General features: G+C 40.6%; 1 protein-coding gene and 1 long non-coding RNA gene across 2 annotated transcripts in view; one reads left to right on the top strand and one right to left on the bottom strand.

Annotated features, from left to right (window-relative positions):
* The window catches only part of RNF182 (ring finger protein 182), a 62,789-nt gene that overhangs the window by 10,183 nt on the left and 35,311 nt on the right, over nucleotides 1–17,295 (bottom strand). The window lies entirely within an intron of this gene.
* Nucleotides 4,467–16,165, top strand: LOC116589170. The gene is made up of 3 exons (XR_004285221.1): nucleotides 4,467–4,479; nucleotides 14,565–14,569; nucleotides 16,080–16,165. It is a non-coding gene; the product is annotated as an uncharacterized LOC116589170 (long non-coding RNA).

Below are 17,295 nucleotides of genomic sequence, written 5' to 3'. Positions count from 1 at the left end.
AATCAAACAAGTAAATCTTTGTATCTATTTTGTATTTTCAAGGAACTATCATCTATACTTGTCCTTTACATTATTTTTTGATTTATTAACTTTGGCTTTTATCTTTACTATTCCCTCATTCTAATTTATGTTAGTTTTCTCATTCTTTTTTCTCACTTCATAATAAGGGTACACTTTTATTCTTAAATAATGAAAACATCTAAAAGCTGTAAAATGTCCACTAGCTACACCTTTCACTGTATTCCATGGCATTGGCAATAAATTGTGTTCCTTTGATTGATTTCTAGATATCTTGTAAGTTGACTTCTGTTTTCTCCTTTGATGCTAGGGTTGTAAAGAATGTTTTTAAGTTTCCAAATGTAAAGGTTCTTTTTACTACCTCCTGTTATTTACTTCTAATATTACTGGATTATGATCAGAGAATAAGATCTATAAAAATCCCTTTTCCTTTGAATTTGCTAAGGTCTTCTTTGTGGTCAAGCATATGATCAAGTTTTATAAGTGATCCAGAAAACAAATATGCTTTTTTTTTTTTTAATCAACAATCACAATAAAATTTAATGGACTAAACTCACCAAAGATTCTCAGATGTGAAGGGGGAAAAGATCTAATTATATGTTCTTCATAAAAGACACACCCAAAATATGATAAAATGCTGCAAAGTTTGAGATAAGAGGCTGGAAGAGGATATACCAAGAAAATACTAATACAAAAAAAAAAGCTAGCATGATTTTCTTACTATTAGATTGAGCTGACTTTAGTCCATGAACTTGGTCTGCATACAGCCTGAGCTACAGTAACAAACGAGACTCCTAACCCACCTGTTGTATCGTATGACAATCCAGAGGCAAAAGATCAGTTAGATCTGGGAAAGTAGAGGCAATGGACTAGAAGGTCATTAAGAGACTCATAGTCCTTCAAACCTGGATGGTCCACCACCACGTGCAGTACTGCTCTTTTTTTTTTTAATTAACATATAATGTATTATTAGCCCCAGGGGAACAGGTCTGTGAATCGCCAGGTTTACACACTTCACAGCACTCACCAAAGCACATACCCTCCCCAATGTCCATAACCCAACTACCCTCTCCCTACCCCCCTTCCCCCAGCAACCCTCAGTTTGTTTTGTGAGATTAAGAGTCTCTTATGGTTTGTCTCCCTCGCAATCCCATCTTGTTTCATTTACTCTTTTCCTACCCCCAAACCCCCAACGTTGCCTCTCAACTTCCTCAATCAGGGAGATCATACGATAATTGTCTTTCTCTGATTGACTTATTTTGCTCAGCGTAACACCCTCTAGTTTCCTCCATGTTGTCGCAAATGGCAAGATTACGTTTCTTTTGATGGCTGCATAGTATTTATATATATCTATCTATCTATACATATACATATATATACATATACATATATATACATATATATATATATATATCTCACCTCTTCTTTACACAAAATGAATATTCTGTATTGAAGGAATGTAAAGTGTCACATAGCCACTGAATCCATTTTTATTTATTGTTTCTCCATCTTAGAGTTCTATACAAGGTTAATACAGGTTGAGAAAAGCAAGAGATGTTTCTTAAAGTGTCTCACCATAACTATTTGCATTTCTAATACTCTCACTTTGTAGATTTTGTGGCTCTGTTATTCCATAAACACAGGTCTATTTACCTCCCTCATACACTGTGACTTTTTAAAAGTATTATGTAATGTCTTATCCTATTTATGGCTTTAACTTATTAAATACTACCTGTCTAACTCTTATATTGCTAGTTCTTCTGACTCTTTGTCTTTCCCTGGGACCTTTGTCCATCCTTTTATGTTGGCCTTCTATCACTTTTTTCGTGTGTTTTTTATAAACACCAGATAACTGCATTTTGCTTATTAACTCAGTCTAACAGTATCGAATGTTTTATGGGGAAAATTCAGCTCAGGGCGCCTGGGTGGCTCAGTGGGTTAAGCCGCTGCCTTCGGCTCAGGTCATGATCTCAGGTCCTGGGATCGAGTCCCACATCGGGCTCTCTGCTCGGCAGGGAGCCTGCTTCCTCCTCTCTCTCCGCCTGCCTCTCTGCCTACTTGTCAAATCTCTCTCTGTCAAATAAATAAATAAAATCTTTAAAAAAAAAAAAAGAAAATTCAGCTCATTTTCATTAATATCAAGACTGCTACATTTGAACCTATTCTTTCCTTCCCACTTGAGTTAACTGATTAATTTAGAAAAATTTTCTCTGCTATTATCTCCCTTCACCTTGTGATGTTTATGATGAAGTTCTGGTTTGGGTGCTTTTTGTTTGATACTCTTTCTTGAGTATTTTGGTTAGAAAATGGGCGAAGGCTTCTCTGATTCTAACAGAGAAGCAAATTTCTTTTACCCTGACAGGGACAAGGCAGCTTGGGTGTGTCTGTGGCTTTCAGGCGGCTGATTTTTGTCTCCATGGTCCACAGAAGTTACGCTGCCATCTCTAGCCACGCAGGCGCCCCAGTAGATTCTTTCGATAGAAACTACACGCTCTCTTCTGCAGCACATCTCCTAATTACCAGAAACTATGATAATAAAAATTATAGAAGTTTATATATAGAAATAGTACAAGAACTGTACTTTAACCAAGAATTTTTAACCCAGACAAAAATTGCCTGACCTGCAGGGTTAGGCAGCTTCAGAGTATGTAAGAAAGTAAATCTTCTAGGTAGGAGTAATGGCCGTGATAAATGAGGAAAATAATTTCTTTGGACAGAGATTGGTTTTGAATTAGGTCAGAAAGGGAAAGTTGGGCATGCCATGTTGGTCATCTATTATTGTAAAGCAAACCCGCTTCAAAACATAGTGGCTTAATATAACAGCCATTTTACTTGCTCATGATTCTGTGGATCAAAATATTCTGCTGGGTTCAGTAGGGATGATTCCTTGGCTGATCTGTCTTGGGGTCAATCATTCCAATGGCTATAATCCCTCGTAGTTCTACAGAAGCTGACTGCTCGAGGATGGTCTCATTCACATGACTGATGTTGGTGCTGGTGCCGGCTTTTGTCTGGGCTTTTCATCTCATCATCCCGGGGTTCCAAGAGGGCAGGAGCAGAGGCCACAAGGCACCCCGAGGCCAGGGTTCAGAATTCTCACAAAGTCACTCAACTTCATTTTGTTAGTCAAAGCAAGTCACAAGGCCAGCCTAGATTTTAGTGCAAGGGAAGCAGATCCCTCCACCTGTTGATGGGATGAGGGAAAAGTCACATTGCAAAGGGCTGTGGAGAATTATTATAATCCTATTTGTGTACAGTCTACTACACATGATGGCGGAAGGGCAAAGGATAGTTAGGTACAATGGTCTGCTAATAAATTTAATATTGAAATGGAAGTGCTATGTCATAAAAGCTGGGAAGAAGACCCAAAATAGCCTAAGACCCAAACAGCAAAGACCACAAACGGTCTCAAGTTTAAAAAAATATATATGTATATTTGAAATAGAAAAATATGTACAACTCTTATCTAGTGGCTTTTTTACATAACTGGTGTGTGCTAATACAACTCTGAAATAAAAAGTAGAACTGGGGAGGTATTATTTAGGCAAGATAGCCAAGGAAGAAGTAAAAGGACTGTGATAGTCTCGGGTGTCAAGTTTATGTGTTCTTGGGATAAGACAGTTTGCTATGGAAGAAAGAAAATGACAGAATATGCAGAAGGGAGAAGTTTTTTAAAAACTGAATTTCAAAAATAGTGATGAACTCAGAGATAAATATCAGTTTGATAGTATCTTTACATAGTAGTCACCGAACATGAGGACTGACTGCCGTGTTTCCCCCAGTTAAGCTTTTATCACAAATTCCCACATTTCCCAACTGGGTAAGTGTTTGAAAAAGAAATCCAGGAATTACAGTCGGTCGAGGAATCTGGGGAGAGAGCAAGGTAAAATGGCTCACTATCCTGCCATTCTCAGTTCTACTCTGCCTCTCCTGACCCAGACCACTCCCGGAGCAAGCTGAACACCCAGGGCAGGTGAAGCCGTGAGCCGTGTGGAAGGGAACACGTGGGGGCTTTCTTCCTGGACTGCGCTGGGCTGGCAATAAAGACGGGCATCTGAGGAGTCCTGGGGGAGGATCAGAATGCCTGGGAGATGATAAAGAACTTGATCTACAGAGGTGGAGGGACACCTGGGACGAAGACTGAAAATCTCTCTCACTCCACTGTATGCATGTGTGTGTGTGTGTGTGTGTGTGTGTGTGTCCCAGAAGAGACCAAGGAGAAAGTGAACACTTGGGCCGAGGCCTCCTGTCTGGGAGGCTGGGAGAGTGTGAGGAAGACTCTGGGGCATGAGGTCCTCCCGCCTGGTGCCTTGGCAGGGCCCTGGTGCCTGTCTTCTGTCATAGTGCTACAGGAGTTGCTGCACAGAAATGGAGACCACCGTGCTCCCACAGCTTACAGAAGTGCAGCCACATGGGTCCTCCGGCGGTCAGACCTGAGCCCCAGCAATAAGGCAAAGAGAAGTAATGGCGCCAGTAATGGCACCAAACCAACAAGAGGACAGTCCATGACAACAGGAAGAACACACGGTTAATGCGATAGGGCAGCAGCTGGAGACCGAGGACAACCAGACCAGGAGCAGTAAGGGCACAGAAGGAGATTTCAGCGCAGCACAGAAAGACTGCCTAGAGCTGAAATGCGTGATTTCTCAATCAGATGTTCCAGTACATGAATTAAAGGAGGTGATGATCTTTCCTGAGACTTGATTAGTAGCCTGGTCAGTCAAGACAAAGAATCTGAAAGCACAGAACAAAAATACGAAAGGATGGAAATCACAAGAGAAAAGGATCTAGGAAACAAAATAAGTGAGTCACAGGAAAGCCTGAAGGAGGAAAAGGAACAGATGGAGGAAAGGCAATAATTAAACAAATATAAGAAACAAATTTTCTGAGCTTAAAAATCAGGACTTGAGTCTATAAATTCAAGTGGCTGATCAGATTCCAGCCAAGATTTATGAAAAAAGACATCTCTGTAGATACTGGAAAGTGCTTGTACTCTTATGAAGAAAAAGCAAAATCTTAGAAGCTTCCAAGCAGAGAGAACAACTTACCTACCATTAAGAAGTATCGGACCAGGGCGCCTGGGTGGCTCAGTGGGTTCGAGCCTCTGCCTCGGGTCATGATCCCACGGTCCTGGGATCGAGCCCCGCATTCAAAAATTTTAGAAATATGCATAACCTTCCTAACAGTGAAGGGCAATTATAATTCCCATTTAATAGATGTGTAAAGGCCCAAAGAAGGTGAGCGTTTTCTCCAAGATTCCATAAGTCAGGACAAAGGAAGCTCAAAAGACAAGCCATTACCGTGATCCTATTTTCTGCCTATCCAGGGCTCTATGCCACATATCACTCTGTTGTCTGTACAAGTCAATTTTCTGTGTCTCAGGGTGAGTTTAGCTTCTTCAAAGTCTTTCCCGCACAGGTTTCATTTCGCCTGAATCATGCTCCCAGAGTCCATGGAGCATTTTAGTTTGGCACCAATAGGACAGGTTTTATGTTCTCCCCTGTACTGAAACGGCAACAACTGCCAAGTTTCAACTCTCACTTCCTGTGTCCTCCTCCCATCCTGGAAAATAAACATTATTAACATTGCTTTCTACATGATGAGGCAAGATATTTTAAAGGGCTAACAAAAAACAAACAAACAAACAAAAAGATACAGACTAAGGTATCATCGTTTCCATGATCTATGGTTTCTGTTTTTAGAGTTGGTGCTAACAGTTTGCTTCTGCCTTTAATTTCTTCTTTTGGAAAAGGAGCCTCACTCTTTGAACATTGTCATTTCATGAGCATTGTTTTTTATGACAGCCTAAATTCTTTGAGGGATAATTCTATCCCCCAACATATAGGAAAGATTTGGGCACTAGAATACCATTCTTCTTTGTGAATGATCAAGGGAGAACATTGGTTTTGGTATTTATTTACTTTAGAGAGAGAAAGAGAGAGACCGAGAGACGGAAACAAGCAGATTCCCCAAAGAGTGCAGAGCCTGACACAGGTCTCAGTCCCAGGACCCTGAGATCATGACCTGAGCCAAAATCAGGAGTTGGACTAACGGACTGGACTAACACTGGTTTTTAAGTTCAGCTATTGACAAATGACACACCCCTGCCATCTCTCTAATGCCAAATCTCTCATTCACAAAAACAAATCTTAGTGTCTGTGGTACTTGAATCTTAAATTAAGCTAAAACCATACATGTGGCGTCTACCCTCAAGAAAGATCAGTTTAGGGGCGCCTGGGTGACTCAGTCAGTTAAGCATCTGCCTTCAGCTCAGGTCATGATACCAGGGTTCTGGGACTGAATCCCACGTTGGGCTTCCTGCTCAGTGGGGAGTCTGCTTCTCCTTCTCCTGTTGCCCCTGCTTGTGCTCTTTCCCTCTTTCTCAAATAAAAAAATCTTTAAAAAAAAAAAAAAAAGAAAGAAAGAAAGTTTAATTTTTTCATCTAGAGATTTGTAACTTGGCTTCCAGTTAAAGTCTGAAAAGCTCTCATTACCATTAATAAATAGGAATCATCAGTATGTTGGTCTCAGCCCCAGTTATAATTCTCCCTTGGGAAACATCAGCAATATTTGAACTTTCTTATTACGGCATAATAGTCTCAGAGTTCAGGTTTTTGCCATTATGCCTTTTCATGAAAAACAATCTTTCTTGTTCTAATAAGAGGCTATAACTTAGAAAACCCTAAGAGAACAGGCTCGACAGACGGCGAGCACTCATTCTTAAAGGATCACCAGCTGACTCTAAATGAATTGAACTGGCAACACCAATAGCCCTTAATGGTTGTTTAGCGGCATACCCAGAATTCCAGAAACTTCCCTCAAAGATTAAAACTCTTATTTTACCCCTCCTCCAAGACCAAGCAATTTTATTTGATATAGAATCATAATCTATTAGAATACAGCCAAATTAATGGTATACAATTCCACACTATTAATTTTGGATGAGAACCCACTTTGAACACAGTACAAAAAGGTACACAGATTTTTGGTCTCTAGATAGAGCAAAATGCAAGGAAAGCATAATCTTTTGAAATTGTGCAATTCATAATATCCTCTAATATGAATTGATAAAGAAATTCATCTTTTTAAAAATTTATTCTGTCTACATGAGGCATTGTACCTTCCTCTTTACTTGGAAGGGGCAAAGATATGATTTAAGAAGATCAAGCGTTTTTAGGAATACAGGCTGCAAATCACATTATTAAAAGTGACTGAATCCTTCCCCATTAAACAGATCTCTTTGCTATTAATGACTTCCTCCAAAATTTCCATTGCCCAAGCCTCAATAAAACTCTCTAACCATATCAAGAAAGAATAAAATGTCTAAAGAAACTAATATAGGTCCTTTGTACTATTTCTACAATTTCAAACTTAAATGGAAATAACTTAATCATAGTGACATCAATTCCAGCAAATGAAACTAATATTACACACACACACACACACACTCACTCTCTCTCTCTCTCTCTCTCTCTCTTACGCAAATGTCCCCTCTTCTTCCAAACCAATGTAAATACCTTTCTTTAGGTATCTACTTGTCAAAAAAATAATACAGTTATACTCCTGAAACCATTTTAAGTATCAAAGACTTTCGATATGTTTTTATCAGTGTACTAGTACTTGATAGAAAAGCTGTACCAACTGCTGTGGAAACTCACTCAAAGGAGTGACAGTTGGATGTAATTTTTGACAGACTCGTGATCCAGCTCTCTTTTGTCACTATCTCTTTCATTTAATCATTCAACAAGAATTCGCCTAGTGTCTATTTTGTGTCAGGCTAGATGCCAGAGGTTGGGGATGCGAAGACAAGTAAGATGAGATTTCTGAAAGCAGAAGCTGATTATAAAGGTAAATGAATCCTTCTCTGCCCTCACCTGGTTTCACCTCTCAAGAGCTGTCTACCCAAAGACCACCCCTTTCCTCCTGGAACCCTCTCTTCTCATTGCTTCTGGGATGCAGCACTGTTCCAGCTCCCTTCCTGACCTCTCTTTCTCAATGTTCTCTGCCAGTTCCTCTTCCGTCAAATCTGGAAATGCTGGAGCATCCTAGCACTTGGCCTTGAGCCACTGTTCCTCTCTGTTTGCAATCTTTCCCTTGGCTTGTCTCATCTACTCCAACACCTTTAAATACCATCTGACAACTCCCCCAGTTTTACATCCGCAGCTCATACCTTTCTTCTGAGTTCCAGACTGCCTGCTGAAAACCACCACGTGTATTCTTATAAATATTTCAATTTGGGGCACTTGGCGAGCGTAGTCAGTTAAGCATCAGACAATTGATTTCAGGCCAGGTCTCCTGATCTCAGGGTCATTAGGTCGAGCCCCACGTGGGGCTCCACATTCAGCATGGAGTCTGCTGGACTTTCTCTCTCTTCCTCTGCCCACCCCCCACTTTTGCACTCTTTCTCTCCCTCTAAAATAAATAAATATATCTTTAAAAAATATATTTCAAATGTAACCTAAGTCTAAGACCAGTCTTAGTTTTCATCTCTAATGCCCACCCAATACAGTTTTCCCATCATAACAAGTGGCACCACCATTCTCTCAGTTTTTCAGCCAAAAATAACTCTAACTAGGATTCATCTTTGATTCTACGCTGTGTCTCATCCTCACATCCAGTCCATTAGCAAGTCAGTTCTGCTTCCAATGTGTGCCTCTGAGCTCCCACCTCCATCCGACCTTGTCCACTACAAAACTGCCTCCTAACTAATCTTCCCACTTGGGAGCTCTAAACCACTACAAATGGTTTTCCTTGCAATAGTCAAAATTGAGCTTCTAAAAATATAAATTAGATTGGGCACCGTGGTGGCTCAGTCGGTTAGGTGGCTGCCTTAGGCTCAGGCCATGATCCCAGGGTCCTGGGATCAAGCTCCACACTGGGCTCCTTGTTCTACAGTGAGCCTGCTTCTCCTCTCCCTCTGCCTGCTGCTCAGCCTATTTGTATTCTGTCTGTCAAATAAATAAATATAATCTTAAAAAAAATCAATATAAATTAGATTAGATCTATTTCCTATTCAATAGGTTTCCACTAAATATAGATTAAAATCCAAAGTCAATACAACAAGGCACTACTACAGTGTGGCCCCTGCCTTCTGTCCAGTCCCACCTTGAACCACTGTCCCCACTGCTTTCCTGTCACACAGGCCTTGGTTAAGTACCTTGTAGAGTCCAAGCTCTTTTCTGCTTGGGGCTATGTCCTTGATGTGAATTGACCTTGCTGAGCTCATTCCCTCTTACAGATCTCACCTTCAGTATCAAGTCTTCAAGGAGCTCCTCCCTAATTACATCATTTTAAAAATTCCTTACCTTTTATTTTCTACTGTACGCCTTTTTCTTTCTTCAACAACCTTCCACAAGCCCAATTTAACTAATGAATTTGTTTGTCTACCCTCAATCTCCCCTACTGGACTGTAATTTCTAAGAATATGAGAGCCTTTGATCCGTTGTTTACCACCAGAGCACAAGCAGCTATGGGAAGCCAGCGCAGAGTAACTACTTGCCAAATAAATAAATATATTGAAAGATCTCCAAGATGCCTCCACCTTCCATCCATCTGTGATCGTGCGCCACACCCTGGAAGGGTGTGCCAAAGTCAGCACAGTTCTTGACATTCTTCAACGCTATACATTTTTAATCTAGATTTCTAAATTATAAATCTAATACCCCATCACGTCCATAAAGAAATACTGAATCTGATCAGCTGAACTTCCCAAAAAATCTTTAACTATAAAAGATGTATGTCAAAATAGACATAAATCACAGCATCTGGGAAGCCTTTAATATATGTCGAGCGAATGAATGAATTCCTTTATTTTCATCACTGAAAACTCACAATTATCATACATATTTGTGCACTGTTGCCTGCAGGTGCGGCTCGAAGATATGCACTAATACAATTTACAGAATGCAATTCCTTTAGGATTGTTTCTCTGTAAATGTCCAGACATCAACCTGAGAAGGCATATGTTGTCTTTAAGACTTTATAATCTTGGGGCACCTGGGTGGCTCAGTGGGTTAAAACCTCTGCCTTCAGCTCAGGTCATGATCTCAGGGTCCTGGATTGAGCCCCACATTGGGCTCTCTGCTCAGCAGGGAGCCTGTTTCCCTCTCTCTGCTTGCTTGTGATCTCTCTGTCAAATAAATAAATAAGATCTTTAAAAAAAAAAGGCTTTATAATCTTCTCTAAATGTATCCTTATATACTTAGCAAAACAGTCATCACTACTGTATCTAAATACAGCTTTCTCAAAATTATTATAGACACACAAAAAAAGCTAGAAAGATGTTATTTCTACTTTACACTACTCTAAAATAAAAAGTGACAAAATATTTTTCCTTTCCATCTTTCCCCAAAGTGTTTTGCTCACTTCCATCATTCTAAAGAACATATCATCTCTTCCCCAGCATTAATAAAGATGTTTAAAATACCTCCTGAAAGGTATATATATTTATAGTATAGAAAAGGTATATATATTTACAGTCACCAAAGTCCAAGTGTGCTCTGACTCAGCAAAATGAGAACAATCCAGTTAATGAAATGCTTCAATTAACAATGGGCAAAAAGGTTTATAAGGAGGGAAAATCACTCTCTAAATCCTACCACATTTACTTTATGTCTTAATTCAAGACTGGCATGGAGAAACAGAACTGTAGTTAGATTTTACTGCATATATTCAACCTGAATGGCATTTCTCAATAGGCCTTTCAGACTCAATCTTAATGAACATGTCACTCCACTACACGGCTACATAACGCATTACTGATTGACGCACACTTGACGGTGAAGATTAGGATACAGTGAAAAACTGCAATGTTTTTTTTTTGATGAGACAAAAGTGATAGTTATACAGGAAAAGAAGCACACTGATAGGGAAGACAGCTTTATATTTATTACATATTAAGGTTAAGCGACTGTGTTGTGCCACAGCCATATTAAACACTCATGTTCTCAAAGGCAAACCCAGAAGAGCACCCCTTCTTTCTTATCAGCCCAGAAAATAATTGGCTTATGGAAGCTTTTAAGTCACGAAAAAAACCAAATTCTTCTTAATTTTATGGTCGAGAGAAAAATATAACTCAGCTGCTGGTGTCCCTGAGGGTGGTCACAATGAGTCTGGAAAATCTTCGTGGAAAGGAAGGAAGCATGTAGTGGGACAAGATATGTTAAATACAGAAGTAATGTCATAGAGGAAAGCAAAGGGCAGCCAGCAGAGATTGGGCCAAAGCAGACAGGATGTAGTGGAAGATTAAAATAAAGAGCTATTAACAGCAAGAGTACAGTGTGAAGGGGCACCTGGGTGGCTCAGTCATTAAGCATCTGCCTTCAGCTCAGGTCATGATCCCAGAGCCCTGGGATCGAGCCCCACATTGGACTCTCTGCTCAGCAGGGAGCCTGCTTCTCCTTCCCCCTCTGCCTGCTTGTGGGTGCTCTTTCTCTCAAATAAATAAAATTAAAAAAAAAAAAATAGGACCACCCTACAATCCAGCAATTGCACTACTAGGTATATACCCAAAGAATACAAAAATATTAATTCTAAGGAATACGTACATTGCAATGTTTACAGCAGCATTATCAACTAGAGCCAAACTATGGAGAGAGCCCAAATGTCCATCAGCTGATGAATGAATAAATCATCACACAGACAGACACACACACACACACACACACACACACACACACACACACAATGGAATATTACTCAGCCATCAAAAAGAATGAAATCTTGCCATTTGCATTGATGTGGATGGAGCTAGAGTGTATTTCGTTAAGTGAAATAAGCCAGTCAGAGAAAGACAAATAAATACCAGAGGATCTCACTCATATGTGGAATCTAAGAAGGGAAACAGATGAATTCATGTGAAGGGGTGGGGGGAAGAAGAGAGGGCAATAAACCACCAGAGACTCTTAACAATAGAGAACAAACTGAGGGTTGATGAAGGGATGTGGGTGGGGAATGGGCTAGCCAGGTGATGGGGATTAAAGCCAGCACTTGTTAGATGAGCACTGGGTGTTGTATGCAAGTGATGAATCACTGAGTTCTACTCCAGAAACCAATACTGCACTGCATGTTAACTAAAGTATAAATGAAAACACAGTAATTAAAATAAACCCCTCTTCAAAATCTTTTCACTGATAACTAGCAGCCAGGGGCTCTGTGAGTGCCACACATATACTTAAAAGGTTCCTCGAGAACTTAATGTGCTCTCTTCCCTTGGATTTTATTTTTATTTGTTAGAAAAAGTCAAAGTTGAAACATCTTATATTCCACAATAAATACAGAAATAGAAACATGAGAGCTCAGAACGAGACCCAGAGTTCTAAAAGTCATCTGCACGTGGGGAGTAACTGAAATCATGACAAGAAGACTGACAAACCATGAGCTTCCCAAGGAAGTCTGAGTAACTTAGAAATGCTGAGAATTTGGAACAAGATCTAGGACATCGTTAACAGATTAGGAAAAGAAAAGAGAGAAAAAGAATCATGAAGAAGGGGCACCTGGGTGGCTCGGTGGGTTAAAGCCTCTGCCTTCAGCTCAGATCATGCTCTCAGGGTCCTGGGATTGAGCCCCACATCAGGCTCTCTGCTCAGCAGGGAGCCTGCTTCCCCCTCTCTCTCTGCCTGCCTCTCTGCCTACTTGTGATCTCTCTCTGTCAAATAAATAAATAAATAAAATCTTTAAAAAAAAAAAAAAGAATCATAAAGAAGATGAGAGGGGAAAATGGTCATCTGTAAATCCAAGAAAGAAAGGGTGAAGGGAAGTGTCCAAGCAGCAAGGCTGCCAGTGGGACAAAGGCTGAGAGGAAACCACACATAACCATAAACATCGAAGAAGAAGACAGACAACGATGGGTGCGGGGTGAACGTCTGGCCAGGGTAGAGAGGAAACACAGGCGAGGAATGTGAAGAGTAGAGTAATGGAGAAAAGAAGCAGGGAAGAACTTCTCAGAGCTAACTGAGCTAAGTGAAACATGGATGATAAGTCAGGGGAGCGTTTCTCGGTATGTGCCAAACTTGAGCTCTTCAGATATGTCCGTTTTTTGTTGGTTTTTTTTTTTAAATATTTTATTTATTTATTTGACAGACAGAGATCACAAGCAGGCAGAAAGGCAGGCAGAGAGAGAGAGAGAGGAGGAAACAGGCTCCCCGCTGAGCAGAGAGCCCGATGTGGGGCTCGATCCCAGGATCCCGGGATCATGACCCAAGCCGAAGGCAGAGGCTTTAACCCACTGAGCCACCCAGGCGCCCCCAGATATGTCCGTTTTTTCCCCACTTGGCACTAATGAGAAAAGATATGGTATTAAATGAAATTTCACATTATAGGATAATGAAGTAATGTTGCATTCTGAACTTTTAAATGGCGATCTGGCCCCACATCCGTGACCTCATCCTGCTAAAGACAAGTATATTAACCTAGATCAAAATATGTCAAACTGCAAGAAAGAATCCAATTTCTGAGTTTAAAAAAACATTCAACATTTTCCTTACCTAATAAAACTGAAAACTGTAGCACCCTAGACTTGCCACTGCCTTGTGGAACAATAAGCACCAGTGAGGCAGGTCCCTCCCGCTGCCCTCTGCAGCCCGCTGGCGCACACAGAGAAGACCCATGCCCAGTGCCTTCCTGAAGCGAGCGTGCCCCACCGACTACACTCCCCTGCTCTGTCTACTTGTAGGTGCTTGCTCTCCCAAATAAATAAAATCTTAAAAAAAAAAAAAAAAGGACCACCCTACAATCCAGCAATTGTACTCCTAGGTACTTACCCAAAGAATACAAAAATATTGATTCTAAGGGATACATACATCCCAATGTTTACAGAAGCATTATCAACTAGACACAAATTATGGACAGAGACCAAATGTCCAACAGCTGATGAATGAATAAATAAGATGTGTGTGTGTATTGTTGGAGGCTACAGCATGGTTGGAGTCGTGGATCAAACCAGGCCCTGACTTGTGTCTCCTTTAAAGTCCGGACGCCTTGATAAGGGGTCAAGGACAGGAAAGTTGAGTAACACTGAGAAAGGGTCTGTGCTACGTGTCGTGCGCTCACCTACGTGACTTCCCACATGCTCTCTCTACAGTAGGGAACAATGTGGTCAGGGTCATGAATTCTTAGTTGGTCCTTGTTGTTCTGTACCTCCCATAACCCACTCCCTGGTTGACTGTCTTGCATCAATAGTAGCTAATGGCATTAGCCATGACTACCTGGCATCAAGAGATTTGCTTGTAGTTAATGTAAACTTGTTATAGGAACTTACAGTCATCTGACTAGATACTGATGTATTACTCCTCCTATTGTGGTCTGCCTTATAAATGATTATAAGATGTGGAATAAAATCAGCACTGTTGGACATCCTCCTCCGTGCTCCTCCTGCCCCCATCTCTTTGTCCCTTAATTTCTTTTCACCATCCTCTTACCCTCACGTTCCTGGTCGATTTGTCGTGCTGGCTGTGACAATACACACACACACACACACACACACACAGAAATATTACTCAGCCATCAAAAAGAATGAAAGCTTTCCATTTGCATTGATGTGGATGGAGCTACAGTATATTTTGCTAAGTGAAATAAGCCAGTCAGAGAAAGACAAATTCCATAGGATCTCACTCATATGTGGAACCTAAGAAGGAAAACATAAGCCAGGAGACCCCATCTTTGCGCAGCCCTTTGGCCTTGCTCAGTTACGATCATGGCCCCACAGGACTGTGTGTGCTTGATATTGTAAGAGCTGCTGCCTGAGGGTCTGGCTTCCAGTCAGCCTGAAACTAGGTGTCAAACAAGATTCTGCCCCTTGATCCCTGGCAGGTCTTGGCACATCCACCTCAATGAGACCAACCAGGCCATTTAGACAGTCACAAAGGTTTAAAAGACAACACGGAGCTAGGGGGGTTGGAACAAGAAGGATCATCACCAGCAGAAGTCCACTCCTTCCAGACTGGGAGAGGAAGCTGTTACACCTAATACAGAGAAACTAACACAAGAGAGTCGAGCACCATGAAGATACAGAGAAACAAGTTCCAAACTAAAGAATAAGACAAAACATTAGAAAAAGACCTTAATGATACAGAGATAAGAAATCTACCTGATAGGGGTGCCTGGGTGGCTCAGTGGGTTAAGCCTCTGCCTTCGGCTCAGGTCATGATCTCAGGGTCCTGGGATGGAGCCCCGCATCGGGCTCTCTGCTCAGCAGGGAGCCTGCTTCCCCCCGCCCTCTGCCTGCCTCTCTGCCTACTTGTGATCTCTCTCTCTGTCGAATAAGTAAATCTTTAAAAAAGAAAAAAGAAAAAAAAAAGAAATCTACCTGATAATTCAAAATGGTAGTCATAAAGATGCTCGCTGAACTGGGAGAAGAATAAATGAACACAATGAGAACTTCAACAAAAAAGACAGAAAACCTAAGAAAGTACCAAACAGAGGTCACAGAGCTGAAGAATATAGTAACTGAACTGAAAAATATACTAGAGGATTCAGCAGAAGGCTGGATGAAGCAGAAAGATGGATGAGGGCGGAAGAGGATAAAGCAATGGATCTCAGCCAGATAGAACAACAAAAAGAAAAAAGAATTTTTAAAAATGAAGATAACTTAAGGGATCTCTGCAATGACACCAACTGGAACAAGAGTCACATATTGGGGTCCCAGAAAAAGAGGCAGAAAACTTATTTCTCACTGGAAAAGGCAAATATGTAGTAAAGATAGTACCTTAATCATGTATAAAGTTACGATACAGGTTAAAATACAAAAGTAGTATAATTAACTAAAACTACGATAATTAGTAAAGGGGTCCATAAAGTGAAAAGATGTAAAAAATGACATTAAAAGCATAAAACATGGTGAGGGGAGTAAAATGTAGAGTTTGGGGGTGTTTAAATTTCAGCTGCACTCAAAGCAGACTGTTATATTCCTAGGAAGTTATAAGTGAACTCTACTGTAAACCACAAAGCAAAAACTTATAGTAAATACACGAAAGAAAAAATGGGAAAGAAATCGAAATGTAATAGTAAAGGAAGTCCTCAAACCAAAAGGGAAGAGAGAAGAAAGGAACAGAGAGGTGCTAGAGAAACAGCCAGAAAACAATTAACAAACTGGCAATAAGTATATACATGTCAATAATTATTTTAAATGAAAATGGACTAAATTCTCCAATCAAAAAACATGGAATGGCTCAGGGCGCCTGGGTGGCTCAGTGGGTTAAGCCTCTGCTTTCTGCTCGGGTCATGATCTCAGGGTCCTAGAATCGAGCCCCATATCGGGCTCTCTGCTCGGCGGGGAACCTGCTTCCCCGACCCCGCCCCACCCCTTCTCCCCCCACCTGCCTCTCTGCCTACTTGTGATCTCTTTCTCTGTCAAATAAATAAATAAAAACTCTTAAAAAAAAATGGAATGGCTAAATGAATAATAAAACTAGATCCATCTATATTCTGCCTACAAGAGACTCACTTCAGAAGTAAGGACACACAAAGACTGAAAGTGAAGAAAATACCCCACACAAATGGAAATGAAATGAGCTCTAGTATAGGTACACTCATATCAGACAAAATGAACTTTAAAACAAAGACTGTAACAAAAGACAAAGAAGGACACTACATACTGTTAAAGGGCTCAATCCAGCAAGAAGAGATAACATTTGTAAATACGTATGCACCCAACACAGAAGCACCTAATATATAAAATATATAAAGAAATATTAAAAGGTAACATGGTAGTATGAGGAAATTTTAATACCATACTTACATCAATGGGTAGATCATCCAGACATACAATCAATAAGGAAACTATGGCTTTGAATGACATATTAGACCAGATGGACTTAACAGATATATACAGAACATTCCTCCAGGGGCACCTGGGTGGCTCAGTGGGTTGAGCCTCTGCCTTTGGCTCAGGTCATGATCTCGGGCTCCTGGGATCGAGCCCCGAGGTGGGCTCTCTGCTCAGTGAGAAGCCTGCTTCTCACGTCTCTCTGACTGCCTCTCTGCCTACTTGTGATCTCTCAAATAAATAAACAAAATCTTAAAAAAAAAAAAAAAAAAAGAAGAAGAAGAAGAAGATTCCTCCAAAAGCAGAAGAATGCACATTCTTCTCAAGTGCACATGGAACATTCTCCAGGATAGATCACATGTTAGACCACAATACAAGTCTCAGTAAATTCAAGAATTTTGAAATCAGATCAAGCATCTTTTCTCATCACAATGGTTTGAACCTAGAAATCAATTACAAGAAGAAAACTGGAAAAACTACAAATATGTGGACATTAAACAGCATTTTATAGAACA

This window comes from Mustela erminea, chromosome 4, assembly GCF_009829155.1.
Source record: "Mustela erminea isolate mMusErm1 chromosome 4, mMusErm1.Pri, whole genome shotgun sequence".
Taxonomy (NCBI): domain Eukaryota; kingdom Metazoa; phylum Chordata; class Mammalia; order Carnivora; family Mustelidae; genus Mustela; species Mustela erminea.
This window is presented reverse-complemented; position numbering and strand designations above follow the sequence as displayed.